This window comes from Prionailurus bengalensis, chromosome B1 (assembly GCF_016509475.1).
Source record: "Prionailurus bengalensis isolate Pbe53 chromosome B1, Fcat_Pben_1.1_paternal_pri, whole genome shotgun sequence".
Taxonomy (NCBI): Eukaryota; Metazoa; Chordata; class Mammalia; order Carnivora; family Felidae; genus Prionailurus; species Prionailurus bengalensis.
In genome coordinates, this window is record NC_057344.1 from 201,602,781 (window position 1) to 201,610,802 (window position 8,022).

An 8,022-nucleotide genomic window follows, 5' to 3' on the forward strand; every position below is an offset into this window, starting at 1 on the left:
CGGTGAGATCGTGACCTGAGCTGAAGTCAGACGCTCAACGAACTGAGCCACCCAGGTGCCCCCCATCTCCTCTTTTATGAAGATTCTTGTCAGTGGATTTAGGACCTACCGAGTTAATCCACGATTATCTCACCTCAAGACCCTTAACTTAATCACATCTAATCACCCTTTTCCCAAGTAAGGCCACCCTCTCAGGTTCCAGGATGTTATTGTAAGTCACAGAATTATTAACTACAATTGTGATCATTCCAGAGGAGGGGGGAAAGGTGTGAGGCTAGCACATCATGTGGAGCTTGGCGTGGTCTGAGGTCCGGGAGCCTTCCCTGAGGAAGTCAGCCCTGAGCCTCAGCTAGCTGGACAAAGAGGAAGCGAGAATATTCCAGGGATAGTGAACAGCAGTGTGAAGGTCCTGAGTTTGGACTTGACCTTCCGGTGGGAAGGGAGCCATCAGGAGTTCTGGAAGAAGGCCATGAGTGACCGGATTCAAGGAGGCCTGGTCAAGTACAGAAGGGCAGGCAGGCCCCGCCAGCTCCATCAGGGATCCCGCAGACACAGACAGGCACCCACTGCACAGGGATGCTCTGCCCAGGCAGCAGGGACATGGCAGGGAGACAGCTTGTCTCTGCCCCGTGGCTCATGGGTCAGTGGGAGAGACCACAGTGGAGCATTATGATGGGGTACCCTGACTATACGAGTGCCAGGGAAGGAGCTCCTGGGACCACTTCAGGGAGTCCGGAGGGGCTTCCTGGAGGAGGAGACATGTGCACTGCAGCTAGACAAAGAGGGAGGAAGCAGGCCTTCCAGGCAGAGGGAACAGCATGTGCAGAGGGACCACAGAGGCACAAAGACTGAGACGTGGATTCCAGGCCTGCTGCCCCGTAGGGAGCACACGAGGTTAAGAGGCTGGCAAGACCAGATCACAAGGAGCCTGGAAGCCTCACTGGGACTTCTGGTCATCAAGGAATTTGGCACAGGCCATGACGCCCCTGGAGTTGGTTGGCAGCCCTGGAATCTGCATGGAGGCTGGGTGGGAAGGTGGAGGCAAGAGACCGTGGCATTGGCTGAGACGAAGGAGGCTGAGGGTCAGAATCCGGGCAGTTTGACCCACGGTCCCAGGAGGACAGGTCAGAACCCTCTGAGCGGCACCCCCGCCCCAACTAGGCTGATCCAACTTGTAAGACTTGCCTTCTGGGTGGTGAGCGGTGCTGGGGGAGGGGTACCCATGACAAGAGCAAACGCTGGTCAAGCTTGCTCCAAACAGGTACTGATGCAGGTATGCTGCGTGTACTAATTTAGTTAATCTGCACAACCACCCTAGGCACAGAGAGGTTAGGTAGCTCGCGCAGGGTCTCACAGCCAGGAGAGCCAGAATGCAACTGCTTCCAGGGATAAATAAACCATCACATTGATAATAACGACTCACGTTTACTGAGCACTTACTGTGTGCTGGGCACTGTCTGAGCTTTATAGAAATTAACCCATTTCAATCCCTCCCTCCTTATCCTTAGACACCGAGGAATGTAAAGGTTCAATAACTTGCCTCAGGGCACCAACTCAGTGGCTGAGTTGGGGATCGGAACCAGCAGACCTGGCTTCCACAGTGGCCGACACTGCTCGGGCTCTCTGCATCTCCTGAGTAGCAGAAAACTACCCCACTGCTGGTAAGATGCCCTGAGGCAGGGGGCACAGCAAAACCAGTGCCAGGCGAGGGGCGGGGAGCTCTGTGTCCCTGGGACAAGTCCCATCAGTGCTCTGAGCCTAGGTCTCCTTCCTCCCTGTCGAATAGAAATGGTGCCACCCCTCCCCCCACACACACACCTCCCAGACACTCTGGGATGTGAGTCCTGGTTCCACCATTGGCCCCCGTGCCACCATCCGAGTGATGGGAAGAATAGGACCTGGGCATGTGATCATGGCGCACCTAAAAGAGTGAGGCTATTCAGTGCGTGCACTGAACACTGCTGGGATTCGTAGCGGAAAAGCTTACCTCCCTCCGTGTCCCCGCAGGCGCTGTTACTCTCATTTTCTGGAAGAGACAAAGGACACTCAGACAAAAGGATCTGGAAACTACAGCCAGGTCTCCGACCCCAAGCCCACGCTGCCATCAGCTCACGCTTGGATCCTAAAAGATGACGATGGGAATTATGCTGAGCTCAACAGCTGCGTGATTCCATTTATAGAACTTTATCAAAACGACAGGATTATAGAAATAGAGGACCGATGCGTGGCACCAGGAGTTGGGGAGGGGGAGGGTGGTGGCCGTGTCTATCAAGGGGTAGCGGGGCGGCACTGGGTTCTACCCCGAAGGTACCCTGTGGCGGTGCACACGCCAGTCTACACGAGTGATAAAATCGCACAGAACTAAGTTCGCGCACACATGCGCCCGCGTGAGCTCAGGTAGAGCCACGGAAATCTGATTGAGGTGGGTGGGTGGATCCTATCCACGTCGGTTGCCTGGTTTGTGATGTTGTAATCTATAGGTTTGCAAGGTGTTACCTTTGAGGGAAACCGGGTGAAGGGTATACTGGCTCGTTGTTGTTTCTTACATGTGAGTGTCCAGTGATCTCGATACAAAAAGTTTATTTTTTAAAGAAACAGGATGATCACGAAGGCAGCTGCCCAAGGAGTCTCCTGCACGGGACAGGGCTTGGCCCCGGGGTGGGCACCGAGGGCCTGCGGATTTCCCTCCAGAAACAAGGTGGACCAGCCATGAGGGGTGGGAGGCCGGGCAGAGTGTCCAAGTTCTGCATCCCTTTCCGGGCCGGGGAGTCCGGCCTCCTGGGGCGCAGCGTCCCTAGGCCAGGACATGCTCTTTCTTCTCCTCTACACCATTCAAGGAAAACAGCTTTCTGTGGGCTATTTCTGGTTCTATGAATAATGCATGCTTATTGTAAAGAATTCAAACAGTACAGGCGGATATAAAGGAAGACAACAAAGGTCACCTTGAATCTCGCCACACCGGGGTGACCCCCGAGAGCCTTCGGGTGACCAGGCCTCCGTGCCTCTCCCGTGTGCAGATACATTCACATGAATGGGCGTAATAAAAACACGATGGTTTTGTTCTGGACGCTTCCCCCTCCCCATTTCCACAGCACATCCCCCATGAGGTGGCCCCTGAAAACCCCCTGGCTTACCTTCTCCCATATGTTTCTCCACAGACACCCGTAAGTATACGCTACGTACCTACACACGTGCATTCACACACATACACGCACCCACAGGGGAGCTTGGGGGTCAGCGTCTTACAAAAAGAATCCCTCCTAATCACATTTAACTGCTTCTTACTTTTCTTTTAATTTTTTTTCAACATTTTTTATTTATTTTTGGGACAGAGAGAGACAGAGCATGAACGGGGGAGGGGCAGAGAGAGAGGGAGACACAGAATCCGAAACAGGCTCCAGGCTCTGAGCCATCAGCCCAGAGCCCGACGCGGGGCTCGAACTCACGGACTGCGAGATCGTGACCTGGCTGAAGTCGGAGGCTTAACCGACTGTGCCACCCAGGCGCCCCTGCTTCTTACTTTTCAGGCTCACCAACACCTGCTGAAACCCGTGCTAGCTTCTTTGGGGAACTCGCCTCATTCTTTTGAAAGGCTGAAGACATCCCACGATGTGCGCCTTCTCCCTGCCCTTGCCGGCTAAGAACAATGGGCAGGAAATATCCTGGTCAGTGTCAGTATTTGTCTTCCCACAGACTGGATTCCCAGGAGTGGAGTTACTGGTTTGAAGACCTAAACTTTTATTTTAATAGATGCTGACAGATTCCCTTCCCGAGATTCTGTGACACCTGACCCTTCTGCCTCGATGCACCCAGTTCCCACCATCAACCGATGCCAGGGCATGCTGTAAACGTTGCCATCCTGATGAGTGCGAAGTGATCTGTCCTTGTGACTTTGGTTTGCATTTCCCTGCCTACTGGGGAATCGGGGAGAACTTGAATATATGTTTGACTTTAGAGGTGCTCTTTTGAGAATTGGCTTCTTACCCTTTGTCCATTTTTAGTCGGGGCTTCTGCTTTTGTCCTTTGGGCGGGGGCGGGGGGAGTGTTTCCAGGGTTTTTTTTTAAATTTTTATTGAAGTATAGTTGACATATAATGTCATATTGGCTTCAGGTGTACAATATAGGGATTTGGCAATTCTATACATTATTCAGTGCTCACCACAGCACGTGTGGTCTCCACATGTCACCATAAACGTTATCACAGGGCTATTATTTTTATTTTTTTAATGTTTATTTATTTTTGAGAGAGAGAGAGAGAGACAGAGTGTGAGTGGGGGAGGGGCAGAGAGAGGGAGACACAGAATGTGAAGCAGGCTCCAGGCTCCGAGCTGTCCGCACAGAGCCCGACGCGGGGCTCGAACCCACGAACGGTGAGATCATGACCTGAGCTGAAATCAAGAGTCCCACGCTTAATCATCTGAGCCACCCAGGCGCCCCCGCCTCTTCACCTATCTCTTCCACCACCCCGCTCCCTCCCCTCTGGAAACTGTGTTTTTCAAACCATGTTTATCATCAGGATTGTTCTCCATACTTACGAGCGTGCTCCCTTTTGTCCATTTTTAAGTGTTCTCAGCAGAGCAGATACTCCTCTGCTGGTTCTCGGGGTTCAAGCACTTTTTCCAGACCTTTCTTGCATCTCTTGACTTTGCTCGTGGCATCTGTTGCCACGTTATATAGCCAAGTATGTAGCCAGACCCTCTCGCTTTCTTTGTCTTTTTAATACAGCTTCTGCCTTTCGTTCTTGGTTAGATTGGTCTCCATGGCACCTAGAGCACGCTGTAGCCTAGATTTTCGTTCAAGAAAGCTCGGACAGCTATCATTCATTGTTGATTCACAAAAAATAAAAACGTGATCTGCCTGGGAAGCGTGACCTTACAAAATACGTTTAAGGAGACCAATTTCCAACTATTACAAAATGTTTTGAGTATGAAATATTTCAAGAATGCCAAGTAATATATATATATAACATATGTATTTTTCCAAAGCCCAGTAAGGGGGTTTCCAAAAATGTCAGTGGCGTCTCTATATTGCCTAAAAAAAGGTGGGGGGGCACATGCACACAAAAATACAGTGAAATTCTGTCTGCACCGGTAACCCCACAGGGACCTGAGTGAGCTTTGGGTGATGGTAGCCCCTGCACACGGTAAGAAATGTTAGTGGCCCTTTATCCTTAGAATAGGGGCTCGACAGAGGACAGGACTCCGTCAGTAACTGTTAAATCAGAATTTGTGTTCCCATCAGATTCATTACTTCAAGGTTTTGCTATATTCAAAGAATAAAAGATTATAGGTGCACCCTGGGTGGCTCAGTCGGTTAAGCGTCCACCTTCGGCTCAGGTCATGATCTCAAGGCTTGTGAGTTCGAGCCCCGTGTTGGGCTCTGTGCTGACAGCATGGAGCCTGCTTGGGATTCTCTCTCTCCTTCTCTCTCTGCCCTTACCCCGCTCACATTCTCTCTCTCCCCCCTCCCCTCAAAATAAATACAATCAAAAAATAAAATAAATTAAAAAAACTATCAAATAAACATTCCTGTATCCTCCATTCAACCTAAGAAATAGAACATGAGTCTTGTCCTATGTGCCTGTCCCCAACTGGTAACCGTGTTTCTCAAATGTGTTTTATCTTTTCCCTGATTCCCTATGCGTGGTTGCATGGTGTCATATCTCTCTCTATTCTCCCATATTTTTCTTCTTATTTCACATTGAGTTTTAAAAAATGCATCCACTTTGAAACATGAAGCTGAACTGCGAATAGACATTCTGGCAATTTTTTAAAAAAAATTTAAACAGCGCAACCACAGACATCTGCATTCATACCTCCCGATGCGCGTAGATAAGAGGTTTGTCCATCAGGATCTCTCGACAGTAGTGCTACTGACATTTTGGGTGGGATAATTCTTTGTCGAGGGGGCTGTCCCTGGCTTCCACCTGCCAGATGCCATTCGCACCCTCCTCCCAGATGTGACAACGGAATGTCTCCAGATCTTGTCAAATGTCCCTCCTAGGGACACACTGCTGGACTGGAATTGCTAAAAGGCATGGGGCGTGAACGTCTCCAACTCTACAAGATATTGCCAAACAGTGGTCCAAAATGTTCATGCCAATTTAGTATCCAACCAACGGTCCATGAGAAACCCAGTTCCTCTCCGTCTTTGCCAACCTGCGGTCTTGGCTGGATGTTTCCCAACCTGGTGAGAGTGAACTGGTGTCTCCGAGCAATGTAATGTGTGAATTTCTCTGACAGAAGTTCTTTGTATGTTTTTGGCTTTTCATACTTTCTCTCCATGAACGTGGCCTGTTCACGTATCCCGCCCATTTTTCTTTTGGGTTGTCTTTTCCTATTGCTTTTCGGGGATACTTTATATTTTCTGGATACTTATGTTTTGTTGGGCAAATGTTCTGCACATACTTCCATTCAGTTAAGGGCTTACCGTCTTATATTATTGTAGTTTCCTTTATAATATTGTATTTATATTATTGTAGCATTCTATTGGGTGAGTAGAAATATTAACTTTAGGGGCACCTGGTTTGCTCAGTCAGTTAAGTGTCTGATTCTTGATATCAGCTCAGGTCAGGATCTCAGGGTCTCCTTGCTTGAGATTCTCTCTCTCTCTCTCTCTGTCTCTCTGCCCCTCCCCCTTCATGTGCATGCTGTCTCTCTCCCTCTCTCTCTCTCTCTCAAAATAAATAAATTTAAAAATATATATTAATTTTAGGGGTGTCTGGGTAGCTTAGTCGGTTAAGCATCCAACTTCAGCTCAGGTCATGAACTCGTGGTTCATGAGTTCAAGCCCCATGTTGGGCTCTGTGCTGACAGCTCAGAGCCTGGAGCCTGCTCCCGATTCTGCGTCTCCAGCTCGCTCTTCCCCCTCCCTGCTTGCACTCTGTCTCTCTGTATCTAAAAAAAAAAAAAAAAAAAAGAATAAAGCATTAAAAAATTTTTAATATTAGTTATAATATAGTCCCTGTTTTCAGTATTTTCCTGTAGGATCTGTGCTTTTTGTGTTTTAAGAAATCCTTCCTTATCTAGAGTCCTTAAGAATATTCTCTTATATTCCCTTCTGAATGTTTTAAAGTTTTACTTTAAGTTTTAAGTTTTACTTCGAGACTAAGGCCCCTGCTGTTGAGTTTTATGGGCAGTGAGAGAAAGAGGTCCTGTTGTATTTTTTCCCCTCTCGTGGGGATAGCCGGTTGTCCAAGCATCGCTTATGTAAAACCCCTTCCTTTCTCACAGGGGCTACAGTATCACCTATGATATGTATCAGGCGTGCAGGATCCATGGTCTGTTTCTTTTGTCTATTTGTCTGTTTCTGTGTCAATATCATGCTGTTGTAACTACTTTAGCATTATAGTAAGTCGTTTGTTTGTTTGAGAGAGAGAGAGAGAACCAGCTCAGGAGAGGGGGAGGGGCAGAGGGAGAGAAAGAGAGAGAGAGTGTGAGTGAGAGAGAGAGAGAGAGAGAGAGAGAGAGAGAGAATCTCAAGCAGGCTCCATGCTGCCGGCACAGAGCCCAACACAGGGCTTGATCTCACAACCCTGGGCTCACGACCCGAGCTGAAAACAACAGTCGGACACTCAACCGACTGAGCCACCCGGGCGCCCCTATACTAAGTCCTGATATTTGCCAAATCAAGTCCTCCCCGCCTGGCCATCTTCTTTAGGGACATTGAAGCTGTTGTTAGCCCTTTGTTCTCCATATCCACTTTGGAATTAGAAAGGCAAATTTTGCAAAGAACCTTATTCGGATTTTGATCAGAACTGCATTAAATCGATCACACAACTGGGAGAGACATGATGTGTCATATCAAGTCCTCCACTGATGAATCCCTCTACTCACGTAGCTCTTGTTAAACATCTTTCACTATGGAGTTAAGATTCTCTGTATAGGGGCGCCTGGGTGGCGCAGTCGGTTAAGCGTCCGACTTCGGCCAGGTCACGATCTCGCGGTCCGTGAGTTCGAGCCCCACGTCAGGCTCTGGGCTGATGGCTCAGAGCTTGGAGCCTGTTTCTGATTCTGTGTCTCC

General features: G+C 49.0%; 1 long non-coding RNA gene across 1 annotated transcript; it reads left to right on the top strand.

Moving 5' to 3' along the window:
- The first annotated feature begins 3,528 nt into the window (after positions 1-3,528).
- LOC122468540 lies at positions 3,529-3,961 on the top strand. The gene is made up of 2 exons (XR_006293273.1): positions 3,529-3,665; positions 3,751-3,961. It is a non-coding gene; the product is annotated as an uncharacterized LOC122468540 (long non-coding RNA).
- The last annotated feature ends 4,061 nt before the right edge of the window (positions 3,962-8,022 follow it).